Source organism: Prinia subflava, chromosome 5, assembly GCF_021018805.1.
Source record: "Prinia subflava isolate CZ2003 ecotype Zambia chromosome 5, Cam_Psub_1.2, whole genome shotgun sequence".
Classification (NCBI taxonomy): Eukaryota; Metazoa; Chordata; class Aves; order Passeriformes; family Cisticolidae; genus Prinia; species Prinia subflava.
Genome location: NC_086251.1, coordinates 21,586,346 through 21,604,107, shown reverse-complemented (window position 1 = coordinate 21,604,107; position 17,762 = coordinate 21,586,346). Strand labels below are relative to the sequence as shown.

Below are 17,762 nucleotides of genomic sequence, written 5' to 3'. Positions count from 1 at the left end.
ACTATGTATTTTAACAGCTTATGAGGAGTGTGCCAGGGAAGAGTGAGGTGTATTCCTGCAGGAGTCCTCATCATGAAATAAGTCAAGGATTAAAAGCCTATCTATGTAGGATGTTGATGAAGTCAACACAGGATAAAGACCAATTTCTTTAGGTATTTTGCAGTCTAATCACACACAAAATCAATCACATGAGTCTTTTAGGTTGAAAAAGACCTCTAAAATCAACAAGTCCAACCACTGACCTGTCTCTACCTTGTTAACTAGACAGGAGCACTAAGTGCCATGTATATTCATTTCTTGAAAACCTCTAGGGATGGTGACTGCACCATCTCCCTGGGCAGCACACTCCAGGGCTTAATAACCCCTTCTGTGAAGAAATTCCTCCTGGTGTCCCCTGATAAGCCTCCCCTGGTGCAACTTGAGGCTATGACCTCTCTCCTGTTATTAGTGGCCTGACAAAAGAGACCAATCCCAGCCTGGCTACAGCCTCCTTTCAGGGACTTGTAGAGAATGATAAGGTCTCCCCTGAGCCTCCTTTTCTCCAAGCTAAACAGCCCGAGCTCCCTCAGCTGCCCCTCATGAGACTTGTGACCCAAACCCTTCCCCAGCTCAGTGATCCTTCTCTGGACACACTCCAGCCCCTCAATGTCTTGTAGTGACAGGCCTGGAGCTGAACACCGGGTCTGAGGTGCAGCATCCCCAGGGCCGAGCACAGCCTGGCCCTGCTGGTCACAATACCCTTGCTACAAGCCAGGATGCCACTGGCCTTCTTGTCCACCTGGGCACACACATTCAGCACCCCAGGTCCTTTTGTGCTGGGCACCTTTTCAGCCACTCTTCCGCAAGCCTGTAGCGGTGCCTGGGGTTGTTGAGACTCAAGTGCAAGACCCAGCACTTTATCTTACTGAACCCTCCTACCATTGTTCTTGGCCCATCTATCCAGCCTTTCCACAGCCCTCTGCAGAATCTTCCTACCTCCAGCACATGAGTTGAGTTCCCACTCAATTTAGTGTCATTCCCAGGCACCTGTGTCTTCCTAAGGTTGAATATCTCATAATTTACTCAATCTTAAGCCCTTGCTGAAAATGATGAGATTTTCTCTTTTGTAGGTGGACAGGAGAGAGTAAGGTAATGGTTGAAAGTTGATCACTGGTGGTCTGCATGTGTTTTGGTGAATCCTAATCCAACTCTTATTTGGATCTGCTCTAAATTTTTTAATATCTTCATCTATTGCAATTGTTAAAATATTCATTATACTCTGAAGCTGAAAGATGTTATTAATGCTCTTGCACAAATTAGGAATTTAGACACCGGCTGAATGCTAGATCCACAAAGAGAAGTTCCTGACTCCTGTACTAGCTACAAAATTAAGCTATTGAATGGTAGAGTTGGCACCATATATTTGCACCATCTCAAAAGCATCCATAGTTTTAACAGTCAGTAGGAGAGGGGAACTTTAAAAGCCCTCCAGTATGAGAACAGTTTGTATTGCATATAAGTTGCTCCTTTTGAAAACTGAAGGGGGCTGTCTGTTTTCTTTGTTTTTCAAGTGCTCTTTTCTGATCATGACTATTCTGAAAAGTGAATCATAATGGAATGAACTTTTCAGCTTCTCTCATTTCCTGGTTGAAATATGCCTTGGAGCTTGAGGATTTATCTCTCTCTAAAATTATTCTATTTCACATATTCTCATTAAGCCTATTAAGTCTAATGCTTATCTGAATTCTATTAATCTCATTTTGAGTGCTATCTTAGCACAGCTAAAACTGTATATTGAAGGTGCTTTGTTTTAAGCTTAAAAAAAAAATCTGCTTTTGGTTTAAATTGAATATTGCCCTCTTCTTCTTTGAGTGGTAAAGATAAGAATCTCCAGGGAAGTTGTCCCAGTGAGGGTTGCCCAGTTTGGAGTATCTCTTTTGCATTGTCCATAAAACTGTGTAATCACCACAGATTGTGAGGTTATCTCCAAATCATGGGCACCTGGCCAAGATCACCCATGTTAGGGCCTTGAGTGTGCTAACAGCTCTGAAGGCCCAGACCAGCCTCAGCTTTGGCCTCCATCCACATCTCTGTCTGTGAACCAAAGAGCTCTGTGTTGGCTCAGTTGGGAGCCTTCAGCCTCTGTCTGAGCTGTGCTGGCAGCGTTGGTTGCTGGCTGGCTGAGCCCACAGATCCCAACCGATGGGCTGTCCTCCTATCCTGACCTGTCCTGTGCCTCTGAACCTGCCCTCTGCCCTCGGAATAATATCTCACCCTGATTACCCGTGATTGCCTCTGACCCACAGATTGTTTTCCTGGTTTGGTCTGGGTCCTGCACTGTGGCTATGCGTCTCCATGCTGATTTGCACTCTTGGCTGAACTTGCCCATTGTCTCTGCTACCTCTCTGATGGGGCTCTGCCTTGCTAACCTTTTCATCTCATTTGGCTTCTGTCTCCTCATCACTTAGGGAGCATCTAACCCCTGTTAAATGATCATTCTGCATTCAGATCTGTGATGAGGAATGATAGAAGAATTACTATCTGTCAAAGCTACCTCCTCATGCTTTGTGACATGATGGTCAAATGCAGAGTGAGAAAGCAAAGAATTTAAAATATAGGCATATTTCAGAACCTTCTTTAGAATATTGTGAAACTATTCTTTATAGCTGTGTGTGTCATCTCTACCATGCCAGACATAGACATAAACATATACATACATACATTAAAAGCAAGGAAAAACTCAGTTCTGAAAGTAACCACAGAAATTAAGTGGGGCTATACTAGGACACTTAGAATTTGATTCAAAACTAAACTGGCCTTGGAAGACATTCTAATTTTGGAAGCTGGGCTGCAAATTGGCAGTTGACTTGTAAGTATTCTTTGAAAATACCCATAAATAGTGGTCTGTGTTGTGGAACCAAATTTTCATGTAGTATTTTGTCACCACTGGGTCACAACCAATAGGCAAATTGCAGTTATGGGAAAAAGGGACAAGTATGGACTAAAGGCAGATCACTGATTGCTGTCATGCTCTTGGCTGCTGTGTTCTATCTGATCTCTCTGTGTTGAGTCTGATTGCTTTAAGAAGTGCTTGACTGTGGAAATAATTTTGGCTTATTACACCAGACATGAGACCAGCCAGTACCAAATACCATTTCCACCAATTGTTGGTCTTCCACAAGTGTATCCAAGCCAGCTAGGCAATTATTTTATTCAGGTTTGGAGAATTTCACCGGGAGTAGTGCCTGGATCTAGTATTGGAAAGAATCCTGTCATCCTCATAAACTATTTACTGGACCTGCATTAGCTAGTGCCAAATCCTGCTCTGGAATGTGGATAGAGAAGTAGAAACCTGACTAAAACTTTGCTTACCTGTTCTTCTGGTAGAATGATTATGAATTTAGGGGGAAGAGTTCTAGAAAGTGTAGTCACTTTTTGGTGGAAGCACTTGCTGGGATTTTCTTGCTTTCATTAGAGTGGATGTCACGGCAAGGCGTTTGGGTATTCTGCAGACAGGACTTGTCTTGCTCTCCCTTTCTACTGTAAGTGCATTTCACAACTATTGACTGAGGTGAGATCTCTTTGCACTTGGTACAAGGTTTCTAACACATTGCCTAGGATAGCCTTAATGAATCAAGGGTACTGCTCCTGCTAATGACTTTGTAGTTGCTGGCCTTCACAATGACTGTCAACCACAAATTATCTTGTTCTGGAAAAACAGACTTTGCTAATATGTATGTGATAGATATTCATGGCACAGTATATATGGTAAGACATATATTAAAGATACACATCTTCTTAAATCAGGTAAGATCTTAAAATTTCTCAGTTGTCCAGTGGCTGTTCTGGCTGGCACACAATTGCTGTATCCATTTGGCCAGACAAGTATGTGAGGGTTCTGGCTTCTTTTTCTGACAAGGTCAGGATCAGTGCATGAGAGATGAAGTTTGCATTCGGACTCAGTGTGTATTAATTCTTACCTATATTACAGTCTCACGACTCATGAGCTCTAACTAGCAAGTTACAAAATGGATGCATCTCTAACTCTTTCCAAGGTTAGTTAAGCACTAATCACCCAATAACAAGATGACACCTATATTAGTATTATTATTATTTATACTTTTGACCCAATAATTGACAACTCAAGGCCCACAATGTGGGCTTTTTTCACCCAATTAGAAAAAAAAAAACCCAAACCAAGAAGAATAAGGTGAACAAGAAGGACTTAGACAATGCCTTAAATCCTCCATCTTGACCGGTATATATTAGTATATACTAAAGCCTTGAAATACAAGTTTTTCACCCTGTAAGATCACACAATACTATTCAAACTACACACCCACAACCACAGTGCCACCACTCAACTTCAGAAGCCTGTTCCAAGTCAAGTTTCCTGGCCTCAAATCAAATGCAGTGCCTGCCTGAGGGCCAGTGCCCCTCAGCACAGAAAGCCCAAAATCCTCAGTTTCCAGAATTCCAACACAAGCACACCTCAAAACTATTGATAGTGCTTTAATATTCTAAGGTTTTTTGTTTTGTTTTGTTTTGCAAAAGAGACAGTACTGCTGCTGGTGAAATTATCACTGAGTATCCTTTCTAACTTGGTATAATTAAGATAGTTACATTTTCTCTGATGTTCAGTGCTAAGTTTGGAAGGATAGATTCAAGGCTGTCCATCACCAAAAGCTACAGTACAATGTATCCTGAAATTGAAATGCTGTAGAAAAGGCAGCAATGGTATCCTTCAGACTGCTTGTTGTGTCGGTGCAGTATGGTTTGTATTTTAAAATCCCTTTAGAAGGAAAATGTTTCTTATTCCTTCCTTTCTTCTTTCCAATAATTAGTCCTAAAACACTTCTGAAGTTCCCCTCACACAGGCAATACCTAAATAAGATTGTGTTAAAATGGTCAGTGATGAAATCAGCAAAATGTTTTGTTGGAAATTGAAGACTGAGTAATATAGACACTGATTTTCATTAGATAGCTACAAATTTAAATAACTAAATACGTCTGAAAGCAGCTTGAGAATGCATGTGTGTTAATCACACACGTATTGCTTTGTTCATCAGAATGGTATCATGCCTATGCAATATTTGAGAGAGCAGGTACTGTAAGCATCATATTGCATATCATATTCATTGGAAGTGTTAACTGCGTGGTTTTGGATAAAAAATTTCCAAAGCTCAAGGGCACAATTTTCTCACTTTATTACACTTCTGTTTATTACATTTTTTTTAGCAGCTAAAATATTCCCTTAGAAAATATCATAAGAAGACAAATGAGAATATTGAGAATAGAACATGAGTTGTAAAATGATGCAGCACATTTTGGATCTTTCATTTCTAGTTCCTGAGTTGTAGAGCCACTTACCTTCATGGTTTATAGTTAATGCATCTATGGCTCTTTCTAACAGATTTAAAAAGGAGAAAAAGTGAACTTCAGCTTCTCATTGTTTATTATGTTCAAAATGAAACCTCCCCAAGTGTCAAATGAAAACAAGTAATGAATTTTCCGTTAGCACAAAAAGCTACTTCAAGTGTGCAGATTAAAAAAAAGTCCTTAACAAAATGTTTTTGGTAACATTAAAATTTTTCTTAAATTGAATTGCTAGAATAAAGAACAAGACTACACTAGGCTTTTGAAATCTATTTGAAACAGAAGGACATTTTATGAAGTTGAGTTTATCCATTACTTAGCTGAAAAGCTTATTGTGTACAGAAATGCCTGTGAAAGAAGTTCCAACTTGTAAGCAAACATTTTCACTCCTGAAATACTTATATTCAAAAACAGATTATATATTTTAACCCAGGATTTAGACCCACCTGACAGCTGCACCAAAGGACACTTTTATTTGCTCCACAGATGAAGAAGTTTTGTGTTGCTAATAGAAAGCTAGCAGGAACTTCTTGTTTCTCTTCATTTTTGGTCTCATCCTTTGTGTAAGAATACTCTGGGAGTATGTACATGAAAAGGAGACCATAATCCATCCTTTGTCATATGAGGTAAACACCATTCATGCTTTTTGACCTTCCCTCTCAAGCTGTTTTAGTTACTCCATTTCTTCTTTGATGCTTTTTTTAGTGAGTGTAGGAATATTGTGTCATTAACATTATCCATGTTAATCTGTTTGTTCTAAAAAGCATTTAGACAATTTGATTAAATCACGTGCCTGTTCTAGAAAGCTCTTTGAATACACGTTGATGTGAGATACTTGGATCAGCTAAATTGGGAGAAAACACTGGATGAAGGATCTCATGTGTATATTACATGCATGTAATACATTGCAATAGATTATACATCTGGAAGAAGGTATTGGTGGTAATTAGTGCTTTTTGTTGGCATTTCGAACTTTTCATTGAAAGGCAAAAATTTATATTATTATTGTGTGTGTATATTTATTTTAGAATTTGCAAACAAGTCTTTTGTGGTTGTACTGGGGAAGTCCAGAGCTGAATGAGATTTTCTTCCAATGAAGTAACTGAAACCCTTTTCAAGATGATATCATTTACCTATGCCATAACTACACTGCAAAGATCAGCTCAAAAGGCTATGGAGACTGATTTTGTCAGTTCCAACTCAACCTCTGAATCCAAAGGACCTTTTACTTAGCACTTTAGGAAATACTGAAGGGACTTTTATATTTACAGTTTTTGACAATGCAGTAAGCCTCACAGGCCTTTCTTCCTAAATTAAATAAAATCTGTAGTGCAAACTATGCAAATGTGTTTTGTCATTCTCCCCCCAGAGCTGCCTCTCAGCATTTTATTTCAGTGAGCATGATTAGATTAGAATAGTGTTTTTCCTACAAGAACCTGTTGTACATCTAAAATGAAAAGAAAACAAAAGATGATGGGGCAAAAAATTTTCATCCCATGGCTTTGTGCCATGTCTCTTTTCTCCTCAAAGAATGACATCAGCACTGCCACCTGTAAATGTGAAATCACTACCATGTAAATGTGAAATCAATATCCACCATTAAAAGAGTGTTTCTGATGATTTCATGTGTGAGGCTTCTGTACCATAGCCTAAGCTTTCTTATTCCAGTTAGATAAAAAAGTTAAGGTTGTCAGCACTTGAATTGACTAAGCCAGTAATCCATGCAGCTCAGACAGAACGTTTTCCAGATGAAACCTAGGAAGTTCAGAAAATATCATTCTTGCTCATGCCATAGCATTGAAATTAATTGTGGAGAGGGGACCCTCAGCTCCCATTGGCAGGGCCTGAGTCTAATTAGCAAAAGCCTGGATGTTACAATATGTGAATTTTTGATTACTAGATGAAGTGTAATAAGCAGGAAGAATGGGTTACATCCTTTACTGACAGAAAATAAGGACTTCCACTGCATTTTAAGTTTATACACAGTTTAAAACATTTTAATTTTGAGGCTATCTAAACCTGACTCAGCTAAAGCAAATGAAGGTAATAATGTAGTGAGTGACACTTCTGAAGCCATTTTTCAGGTATAATTTTTATTTAATTAGGCCTTGACAGTCTGACTTCTCCTCAACCAAGAACACTCAGAACTCCGCCAGAATCAGCACAAGTAAAGCAAAATACTGATCCATTATCATAGCAGAAGCAATAATCTTTTAGAGACTGTATAATACCACAGTCAAATAAGTATTGCAGAAACAGAAAATAGAACAATATATCCATATATTAGATTCAACTCTGAAAATGAGAAGCTGCATCTCAGATGATGCACAGACCTTCTGAAAAGTGTATGAGTATCAGGGGAGCTTACTTAGTAGATAATGAAGTATCATTGAGAAAGGACCTGTGTAAATTGAAATTCAGGTGAAGGAAGAAGAAGGTAAACATTCAAGCTGTTGAGGTGGAATAACTGGCTGGAGACACACTAGGTGCTTTGTCTATTCATCACAAATTCTTCACAAAGCCCATTTTTTCCCTGACATTTTCTTTTAATTTCCATAGGTAGATGTCCAAAGAAATCAGCCATGAAAGGTATATGAGTTCAGTGAGCAACCAAAAAGCTTGAGCTAGTAAATGCAGCCTCCAGCCATGCTCCTGGTGCCTTTTTCTTTAGTTGTCTTAGTAGCTTTGCGTATCTGTGATGCATGATGTGATACTGACAAAACTGTGGGTGTAAGATGTTCAGACATCTCCAAGGCTGCAAAAGAATCTCTATTTGTTTGTGAGTACACTTGCATTGATATTGCCATTTTAATGGTTTTAGAAGGCGGACCTGCTACAATGTATGAGTTTAACTTTACTTACAACAGAGGTTCTCTACATCCCTATGGGTAAGACATGAGTCTCTGATGGTTTTAATGCCAACAGTTCCTCTCTTCCGTAATGTTTTCTCAAAATCTTGGGGGAAACCTGCATGTATAAGGAAAAGTATCTCTCAAGATTCTGAGAAACCTAAACAAAGGTAGAAGAATGAAAGATAGTAAGAATGAGGATTTGTAGTTATGTGTAGCGAGGCCTGCTTATCCTAGAGCAGTTTCTATGCCTTCTTTGAAAACCAAAACCCAGCAGAGTATCTCCTTATAAGAAATCAGGGTGCTAAGTAAGCACTTGCAATCAAAGAAATAGTGAAACTCCGTGTGATGGTTAATGGTTTGTCACCCTTCCATTCAAATATTCCATGAGTAGGTAAGCTGATTAACTGTTATTCAGCTACAGGAGTAGGTATCATATTTACACTGCAGAAGTATTGAAATGAAAACAACTTTATTGGCTGCAGAGCTGTTTTGAATCAGTTAGGGTGGAGCTATGTGGATTTCAAGTGCAATGCCTTTTAAAAGAGGATGAAAAGCTGCGAAAAGCTTTCGGAGGACAATTGCACAGCTTTGCTGAGATTTTCCTGAAAAAAGGTGGTGTGATTGTTTCATCAACCTTCCCTGTGTTGTCTTAAGAGCAAAGGATGATTGGAACTTTCTACAACCAAATAACAACTGATTTTTTCTCTGAGGTACACAAATAGAAACTGTAGAAATCTATATATACATATATGCATACACACATCTATATACATATATATACACATATACATACATACATACATACATATATATATATACACACGTGTGTAAACCTTTATGTATTTGTGTATGTGTGTTTTTATATCTGCATATATAAAGAATCAAACACAGGAGTGTTTGACTGGAGATCTCCAGAGTCCTTCCCACTCTAAATACTTCTTTGATAGAAAACAATTTGAAATCGAGAGAGCATTTGCTGAAGGTAGGTAGGTAGTACACTGGAGTGTAGTATTCAAAAGATGGTGTAATATTTACATAATTCTGGAATTTTTGGCTTGCTAATCTTTCTTTTTTTGGTAAGCTCAGTTCTTTACTGGGAATCCAACAGTCTTGCTATACAAAAATAGGCTGCATTTCCATGCAAAGTATTACCTGGCTTTTCCTTAAGTATTGGGAGTTCCTTCTGCTCTCATGACAATAGTGAGTTCTTCTGTATTACACAGACTAGAGAACCTTAGTGAGACAGGCTCTTTCTAGAAATCTAACTTTGTGGTGCTGAGTACTCAGTTTACAGAGGTTGAGCAGCCCTGAATATGATGTCAGTCCTGTTTTATCTGCAAATAAATTCCTAAAAGGTCTGTATAGATGTATTCTTACACTATGCTCTATTTAATTTTCCTGTGTTCTCTAATCTTTAGTAGGCAGTAGAAATTTTTTATCATAATGTATAACAGGTGATTGGTATCCAATTAGGTTTATGGGTCTGCGGTGGGATTTTTTAATGTCAACTTCATTAGTAAGAACAAATAGCATGTAAGAGAAAATTTTCTTTCCTTTTTTTTTCTAAACAGGGGCAAAACAAGCAAACAGAAACTAAAATTTTGTTTTTTCATAGTAATTCAGTCTTAAAAAACAGGACTGTGCACTGCAGAACTTGGATAAAACTGACGTACCACAGTGAAATTAATGGTAGCCTCATTTTTTTAAAATAAAGGGGTAATATAATAGCTTAAAAGCATACTCATGACTCTGACGGACTCCATAAAAATTAGCAGACTGATCTGAAACATTTGCTGTCTTGGGAGGCTTATTTGTGTGCAATACTCAGTGGTTTTGTTTAAGCTTCAATATGATTTGTTCATAGAAAGCAAACCAGATTTCACAGGATATCATTAGAATCCTAAGGAGAAAATTACTTTGTAACTGCTACTTTTTTACTCATCCAAAGAAAAGCTAGTATTTAAATTTATTGTTCACTGTGTTTTTGAAGCATTTGTCTTTTTCTCTTTCTTGTATTTTGACTTAGTTGAAACTAATGTAGCTAATCCTGTGTGATACCTTTCAATACAAGGTTTATACGCCCCAAATCATCTTTCACATGCAAATGATTTAGCTGTTATTGATTTTATCAGTACTGAAGACAAATATTGTGGTCTCATGCACTTGGAGTTTTTCAGAATTGCTATCAAAAATATCTTTATTGACAAGCTTCATTTACCAAATATTCACTTAAGCCTAACACAAAGATCAGTGTGGCACTGAGATTACAACAATTTACAAATAAAACATGTGTCACCTGAAGAAAGTGTAAAACACCTGTCATAATGCACTTCTGTGGCACTGAACTTCTCTAAAGAATATATTTATGATTCGTTCTGGCATTAAAGCTATGAGCAAGTTGACTCATTTCAGCACTGGCTTCAAGGTCTGTGTGCTTCTGATCTATATGAATAATAGCGTAAGTAGAAAATTCTTGCCATGGTTTTAGAATTCAAATGCTGTTTGATATTCAGGTTGTATATGTTACACTTGAAGGCATGTTTGCAAAATATATAAATGATTTCTGAAGACGTTTACAAGGAAATTACAAGTAAATCAATGATAAGGCTGATTGCAAAGACACGTGGGATGGCAAAGCTGCTGTTTTTCCCTGCATCTGTCTTGTGCCTCTAGTGCAGAGAAACTGGAATGTAAACAGTAAACACTCTCCACATGGACCCAGATCACTGCTGGTGCACTTGCAATCTAGTCTCTGCATTTGGAAAGTTTCTGCTCCCCACATAAGCCATAATTTCAAATGGCTGAAGTTTATGTAAGGGCAGCTCTTTGTACATGCCTGTCCTTTTCACTAATGAAATCTGAGTGCTCTACTGAGACAGTGGCCTTTTGTATCTTACTCATCTCCCTGAAAAAGCAGGGTAAACTGTCACAGACCAATTCTGTGTTGCTTGATATATATACTGAGTTCAGAGGCAAATATACCGACAGAAATTAAAATCCTTTGATGTAGTTCAGGCAAATAAATACAGATGCGCCTGGTTCTTTGTTTTATTATCTTACATAAGCTCTCCTACTGGCTGCTCAAAGCCACCAGAATAATCTAAACCCAAAACAAAGGGCAGTTTACACAACAGGAACCTGAAAAAGCATGTAAGGGAGTGAGTTATAGTTTTGAGACCTTTGCCTTTTTTGCCTTCATTTAATTCATGGGTTCAGCAGCCACGTAATGAATTCATAGAATAATACAGAATTATTTCACTTAATTTTCCTGTGGTTGTTAAGTTCGTGAACTGCATGCAGTCTTGGAATAGGTACTTTCATTATGTATCTAAAGTCTCAGGTTCAGCACTCTGATAATATCTGGTGCGTGTGGTGGAAGCAGTTCACAGAATGCAGTTGTGTTCTTCAGCTCAGATCATTCAGCAGGTCTGATCTGAGTTCTCACTTTACAGTTCTCCTCCTTGAATTATGACTGTGATAGTCTATAATAAAATAATCATGGAAAATCTATGTTTGTTTAACATGAAAGTATTTAGAAAAAAGTGTATTTTTTAAACTCTTGTACCTTTTCTATAAGTATCTGACCATTTACACGAGGATCTTAGATTAACCTTCCAAAAGGCACTTGCAGGCTTCCCTCCCTCTGCTTGTCTTCCTGTCAGAGCTCAATGAGTCCTCATTGACCCTGGCAAATCTTACTGGAAATTAAGTAATGTTTTAAGTATTTTCATGCTTTGTTCTCCTCTGGCAGAAGACAGCTTTTTTATTCTGTGAGTTAATGATATTAAATCCTTAAGTTTTTAAACAACTTCCAAGGCTGTGTGTTCTTGTATAGGAAGTCAATCTGTTCCTCTTTTTCCTTCCAAACCCTAGTAAAGCTAAGGTGCAAAAACAAAAAAAACAAATGTATATAACTTTACAGTATCTTCTACCCCCTGTTCAAACCATATATAGTGTGTTTATAAATTTATTGTCACTTTATTTACTATTACACGTAAACTATTTACTTGAGAAAGAGATTCTACACTACTACACATAGCATCTTAACTGCTCTTTTGCTATATCACAACCTACCACAGCTTGTAAATGTATGGAGTGTAGGAAGTCATTAATGTGCAAAAGGACATGGCATTTTGGAAAGACCTCTCCTCTTAGGATGGAAGAGTACAATGTGGTTAGTGTTCCCTTTGGCCATGTTGTCACTGACTGCTGAAGCAGACTGTCTAGACTCAAGCAACTTGTCATGTAATTATCTGTAGCTGCATTCATTAATGAGTGGTTCAGCAGTCACTGGGAGTTTGCATGGAGTGAAGTGGGCTAATTTAGTTACATAAATCTTAAAGAAAATCCATCAGCCCACCTCCTGCCTTAAAATGTTTTAAGGCAAAACTCAGATGAAAGGCAGGCACACGCAAAACCTTCATGCTCCCAGCAGTTTGATTCCTCATGGAATCTGATAGGGAATCCTGGTGCATTTAGTTAGAATCTTACTGTGAGACAGCAGCCAGCATAGCATAATAATATGGAATGGTGTCTCAAGGATTTGCAAAAGTAGGTTGTTTTGGTGGTGGTGGTTTGTTTTTTTTTTTTTTTTACAGTCTATAGAATAAATCCTTTCTAGGTAAACAACTCATGGGATATATTCTAGAGGGTTGTCTGAGTCTGTTGGCCCAGTAGACACAGACATCCTGGATATTTTCAGTCATCAATTGCACTAGGTAGGCACATCAGCTGGAAGACACAAAACATGTTACATAAACACTTTAATAAACGTTTTAATTTCTAAACCCAGGGTCTGATCTTCTCAAAATTCAGAAGGTATGGAGCAGTCTTGCAGATGCAGCACTTCTGTTGTTAAGCATGTTATGTGTACTCTCAAAGGTTAAAAACTCCCTCATAAACTTGTGCCTATCCATTCTAAGTTTCAAAGTCACTTAAAACTTTAGTATTATTTAGTTTAGTACAACAGTATTGGTTGTGGCTATCTGCAATACAAACAAGTCTAAGAGGTTCTTCTTGGTACGTCATATGGTGCATGGAAATTTCCTGACAAACAACCCCTGATACTACTGGTTTCATAGGGACAAGTAAATTGTACAATTTATTTTCTTAGAGGTGAGAAGATTGTTGTTAAAAGCAGAAAATTACTCTCACTTTGCATATTTGCCAAAGCTTTGTTTTTTTGTTTTGCTGAAAATAAATTCTTTACACCAGAAATGGTTTTGATTAATCAATCAACTTGAAATAATATATAGAATGGAAAGGAGAAGATTTCTAAAATTATTGAAATGTCTTGTTTCAAAATTATTTTCTTTTGAAATAGTAGATATTTAGTTTGAAATACTGGCAAATTTACCTCAAAAAAAGAAAAAGTGAAGCAGCTGCCCATTATGGGGGTGGAAACATCAATGCACTCATTTACGTATAGATGTGTGACATTATGTAGCCATGGTGGTATCCTGAGTACACATTTAAAACAACTTCTAAGTGTTAGTGTAAACATTGATTTGGTAGTTCAAGTGCATGACACAATGTTCTTGTAGAGATTCTAACTGTGCACTTTCTAGCATATAGTATCTAAATAAAATTGCAAATCAGAATTACTCAGTACTCCTTTTGGCCCTTTTAACAAGCTGAAAAACAAAATAAAACCAGACTTGACTTTTTTACTTTATTTTCCAGATGTTTCTTGACTTTTTAGAATTTGAATGTAGGCAAATTCCTATAGAAAATACTTTCAAAATAAGAACTATTTGTGATCTTAATCTGAAAAGTACTTAGGTTTTTCAAACACTTCTTGTGTACTTTGAAATAAAAATTACCAGCAGACTTTTGCATTAATGGGGCACTCTCCTCTCAAATTAAGTGTCCAAATTTAAAAAAAAAAAAAATTACCCAATTTTCTCACATCTATTCTCTTTCCTTCTCTTAACACAAAGGTACTGTAGTATTTAAAGTATTTGTTTTCTGACTGAAAAATTGGTACCATTGTACAAGGTAAGCAGAAATAATTCTGCAATAATTTGGACATCTAATCATGGCACTTAAATGAAAGACTTTAAAGTAAACAGAAATGTTTTCCTTGTCTGTTCATCCCTTGATGTTGGCTTAAAATATCTTTCATGAAATACAAACTTCTTTTGAGGAGGCTAGAAATATAATGTTTAATGCTCAGTGAAGCAGAATAGGATCAAACCTCCTTAAGTGCCTCAAGATCAGCTGTTAGGAAATTTTAATAGAACATCTTATGCCAACTGGCTCAAAAAAGTTGCAGCGAACTAATCTTTACTCTGACACAAGTTTGGATCATAGTTTCCTCAAACATTGAATTCACTGGTAAACAAGAAAGCTTAACTGTGTGTCCAAATTCTTGTCAGGAGGTTCTCATCTGAGGATGAGACAAACCACAGTGAGATGTCCCAGTTGCATGTGGAGCTTTGACAGCATATTTCTTTGGACCGTGGGACAAGAAAATGCTATTAACATAAATGCTGTCAGATGCTGCATTGATTCTGTGTTGACTGTGTTGATCGCTGACATCTCATTTTCTCCATCTCTCAGGGGGTGGAGGGGAAGTGATGTTGTCTTGAGTGCTGAGCCTGCTTAAAAATAGTTTCTGAAATGATCATTTTGCAGCCCAGCTCTTCTGATAGGTGTCATAGTTTGCTGTTGCTAAGTTCCAGTGCGACCACTTATTCTGATACTGGATGCTTCATATGCTAACATTCAGAGATCGTATATACCACAGTTATGCACTGCTTGATTTAGAATCTTGGAGTTGCAGAATCTTGGAATGGTTTAGGTTGGAAGGTACCTTTAAAGATTATCTAGTTCCACACTCCCTGTCATGGGCAGGGTCACCTTCTACTCCACCTGCTTGTTCAAAGCCTCATCCAAATTGTCCTTGAACATTTCTGGGGGTGGAGCATCCACTGCTTCTCTGGGCAACCTGTTCCTGTGCTGCACCACCCTCAAAGTAAAGAATTTCTTCGTCATATCTAAACTTACCCTCTTTAATGTTAAAGTCATTCCTTCTTGTTTTAAAACTACATGCCCTTTAGAAGCAGCCCTCTCCATCTTTTTTGTAGGCTACTCCCGCCATAACTTGTAAAGCTATGTAAGTAAGTTTGTAAGTAAAATAATATTGTAAAGTACCTTGATGATGGTTTTTAAATAACCCCAACCTTAGAATTCACACAATTACTGGTGGTATATTTAGCAATGATGTTAGAACTATTGTAGGGAAAGGACTTAGGACAAGGTGATGTTCTTTTAAAAACAGAACAGACTGACTTGAAGAAAAGTTTGTGAGGCACAAAATAAATAAAGAATTGAGAAAAGTGAGAAAAAAATTGCTTCAAACCAGTGGCCTTTGGGAATATGCTGTAGTTCACTGAACTGGACCAAATTATCTAACAAATATATTCAATAACTTGTTGTGACTAAGGGCAAAACAGAATGTTTACGAGAAGTGAGTTTCTTGAAAAATTGCATTTGGCTTAAATTGAGGAAGCATGTAAGGTGCTGGTAAAAACAGAAAACACAAATAAGAGAGCAAGCTGTTGTCCTTAGCTTTCACAAAAGTCAGAGCCCCGCTTAACTGAAGGTATTGAAGTTCAAGCTTCCCATTTGATTCCTTGGTAAGCTTAGATGAAAGCTTTGGTACCCCATCAATTATGGTAAATGTTATGCTTTTATGTATTTAAAAAGTTTTGACTCTCACTCTTGGTTAAGACACAGGCTCCAGGTTGTCATATCCATCATATCCCTCATTTCTAAAAGTAATCAATATCTATTCCATCAAAGACCAAATCTGACCCTCTACGTTTCTCTGTGGTGCTCCTGTGAACCACTGTATATGATATACTTGTAGTCAGAGGTTTGGCTTCCTCTGGAGTCCAGACTAATTCGGTCTGCCATTATAATTTGGAAAAAAAAATTCTTGTCATTTCTATTCTGAGTAATCCATCTAGCACTGCTGATAATGACAAGGGAAAGAGAAAAAAATGAGCCAGGATTTTTGTCCCAACTTCATCACATTATCCCTTCAAGCTGAGTTTTAACCTACAGTAGGATAAACAATATTATAGCTATGCTGGGATTTTGCTGTAGCTATTGATTTTCTGTTTAAAGCTCCTGGTGTTTAACTGTGGCAACATAAAACACCAAAATAGTTGCATAAGAGTAAAGTTTTTTCCTTGGTGGAGTTAACACGTTATTTTGAATAATCAAATTTCTTTTTGTTGTTTCATGGGTCATCAGAACACAAGAGAATAGTGTGAAATCTGTTTAATTCCACAGGCAAGCAAAGTACTAAATCAAAGGTAACTCCCCACGTGGTATTTAAATAGAGTGAAAAAATAATCCCACTCTAAAGGTCTAAGTTATTATGGAAAGTGCTGACTACTTGTTTGCTGCCATCAGGTTTCTGAGGATGTTTTACTATTGGCCAAATCATGTGCATGTTTTTAGCAATTTGTTCTCTGTCTCTAAACTATGTTTACCAAGACACTTATCCCTAGAAAAACAGAAAATCTTCCAAAGGACCATTTACAATGACCACCCACATTTCTTGAAATTTTAATACTAATTCCAACAGAACCTTCTGAAATGTCCCTTGCTTGATGGAGTGACAACCAGACACCCCAACTGTCATGTGGATCCCCATGATGAACACTGTCAACAAGCCAACCTGTTATCCCAGGAGATTTCCACCTTTTTAAAGTATGAAACAACATTATTGAACAGGATCTTACCTGCTTAGCCTCCACCTCATCCGTCTGTGCACAATTTGTAAGTTTAAGCTGTCTTTTCCGTTTTCTGTCTTGCATTTGTTTCTTGTAAATGGGAATAGAATTCTATTCCTTCTCCCCAAAGTCAGTGTTATTTTTAATGAACTTTAATGGGTTTTTATGAACTTCATCATTACTGCAGATCTATAAATAGTAAAAATTTTCCAGGACACTGATATTTAAGGATGATGTAGTATGAGTGAACCAGGTAACCAAAAACTGTATTTCTGTGACAGGCTTTGAACAGAGTGCTTTGCAGTTTCCCCTTGTTACTATCTGCAGTGCAGTAGATAATAAGGTCATAATTTGATACAAATACATATTACATTGTTGCCATGAATTTTCCTGGTTTGCTAAGCGTTCATATTAAAGGAGAAACGTGCAGTTTCTCACGCTGGTGAATTGTAAACACAGGACCATGTTTTGTAAATATTGGCAATGTTATGAATACTTTCTCCAAGACAAGGGGAGGTTGAATGACAGCCTCCTGGACCAATGTGACAGGAGAGGTGGTGATACCCTTCTCCAATCCATGGTCACCTTGCCACAGATATATAATGGAAAAATAAACTAAGGGCAGGGTCTTCTGCCCTGCTGCTCTGATGCACCCAGATCTGTGTCCCCAGTCTGTGTTCCTGGTTGGGCCTCCACGGTGATAACTGGCGCCTGTACGTGGTCAAGTTGCAAGCTAGTGAGGAAAGAAAAAAGAAGAAAGAAAAAAAAAAATCTGCCTTCTACAGCTGCAAAAAGAAGAAACCCACGA

At 37.6% G+C, this 17,762-nt stretch overlaps 1 protein-coding gene across 5 annotated transcripts in view; it reads left to right on the top strand.

Annotated features, from left to right (window-relative positions):
• LRRC4C (leucine rich repeat containing 4C) overlaps positions 1-17,762 on the top strand; it is a 476,199-nt gene that overhangs the window by 291,989 nt on the left and 166,448 nt on the right. Inside the window, exon 4 of one of the 5 annotated variants that reach the window (XR_010080532.1) lies at positions 16,807-16,956. The exons of the other annotated variants lie outside the window; for them this stretch is intronic. The gene's annotated coding sequence lies outside the window, so the exon portion shown is untranslated. Of the gene's footprint in view, positions 1-16,806; positions 16,957-17,762 lie in introns of those variants that run through there. 5 annotated transcript variants of the gene reach the window in all.